This window comes from Limulus polyphemus, unplaced genomic scaffold (genome assembly GCF_000517525.1).
Source record: "Limulus polyphemus unplaced genomic scaffold, Limulus_polyphemus-2.1.2 Scaffold2844, whole genome shotgun sequence".
NCBI lineage: Eukaryota > Metazoa > Arthropoda > Merostomata > Xiphosura > Limulidae > Limulus > Limulus polyphemus.
The window spans coordinates 107,399-109,321 of NW_013668454.1; positions in this window are offsets into that span (position 1 = coordinate 107,399).

A 1,923-nucleotide genomic window follows, 5' to 3' on the forward strand; every position below is an offset into this window, starting at 1 on the left:
GAGATGTTACAGGCATGTTTACTGAAAGAAGTTATTAGAATGAGTTGATTAAGTTATAGAGATGTTACAGGCATGTTTACTGAAAGAAGTTATTAGAATCAGTTGATTGGGCTAAAGAGTTGTAACAGAATTACCTGATCAAGATTGGAATGATCCAAATCTTCTAAAGGCACACCACAAAAATTGGAGATATTCAACACATTAATATTATTCGTTGCTAGTGGTTCACAGCTGGGCTTCAATGTTTTTCTCTTCGGAATAAATCCGTATTCTTTCAACGCTTTTGCTCTCGTTTGTTCTAATCTGTAGAAGGAATCTCGAGTGAAATGATGCCAATTCACTTCTGATGATGAGCGAAGTGTCTCTGTGTGTTTGATGTTCATTTTTTTTCTTGAGCTATAAGTGTTAGAGAAGTTTGTTTGGTCATCTACTTTTCAGAAATTTCCTACCTTTATAAAATGTTTGAGTCAGAACAACAACAATGTAATTTTTATAATTTCATCTTCTATTGCATCAAAACTGGTCATAAGCATATGTACAAATAGTGCAATTTTTAACAATATTGTTACCGAATTTAGTGAAATATATTCATTTTTTCATCATCAATTGTTAGTCGTTGTTTTTTTCGCAAGAGGACTCTTCTAGTATTATATGTCAAACTATCCTATCAGAAATGTTCCATGATATAAAAGGAAAATCAACATTTATTTTTTTTTTATTCGAAAGTAATTCATCTATTTAATCTGTCGAAAATAATACAAGTAAATGGAACACGTCGTTGAAATGTACATTAACCACGGTAAAAATAAAATATCATGCAGTTAAAAGAATCGAAATAAAAAGTTCCTAACCTTTAGGTTTAAATTTATTACCACTTCATGGGATTACATCCTTGCAAAGCTGTCTTTAGAACAAGGTGAATATTAATATCTAAAATTGCTAGGATCAACACGATTGTTTTCCCTAAGTTGAAATAGAAGTTTGTCGACAAGATGTTCTTGCTTCCTTGGTCACAAACAGTGTGCAGCTGGGTCACCACTAGCAACAATTCACTTGATAACTAATTATAGCATCCCCGTGCCTCCCACGGCTTTTAGTTGGCGTTCTGTCAACATCACACGAGGACACAAGATTCTATAACAAAATACACTTTTTTACGTCAACGAAACCAACACAGAGTTTTAAAAATTGTTTATCTTAGAAACACTGAAAAGGGAAATGAAGGCCTCCATATCATATAGCATACAATTACGATCTAAGACATAGTTTAAACAAAGAACACGTTTAGATGTTTTTGTTTCTTTTCAAAGACCAACGTAATATATTCTAAATGTGAAACGTATAAGGTAATATGTCATGTATTTTTTGATGAAGTATCTCTTCAAAAATCTCTTATGAAAATGTAACAGAAGATGAAGCACAGTTTTGTAGTTTATTTAACACTGTTTGAAAGGTTAGTCATTATAGATATAAACAACGAATATCTATGAAACATATTATCCAACATTTAAGAGAATTAAATATCATTTAAAAAATATGAGACTTTTTTTTTTCTATGCTTGAATGTTTGTACACCGTTTAATGCTTCGTATAACGGTTCTTTGCACATAACTATCCCTAATTTTGATCTGATAGACTAAATGGAAAGCAACAGTTGTACAACAAAAGTTGTATTCTACACAATAATAGAATACAAAGGGTTGAGAGCATTATGCTACTTTATAAATATTTTATAAAGTTGCAGTGGAACAGAATGTATAAAAACAGATTTGACATTGTTCGGCATTGATAGTGTTGCGTCAGCGAGGTCACGTGACTCGTTCTCTCGAACCTTCGGGAATTGTCGGGAGATTACTAGATATAGGGTAATCTGGTATATATAAGAGGGTGACAACGTGACGTGATAATAGTGTGTGTGTAGGT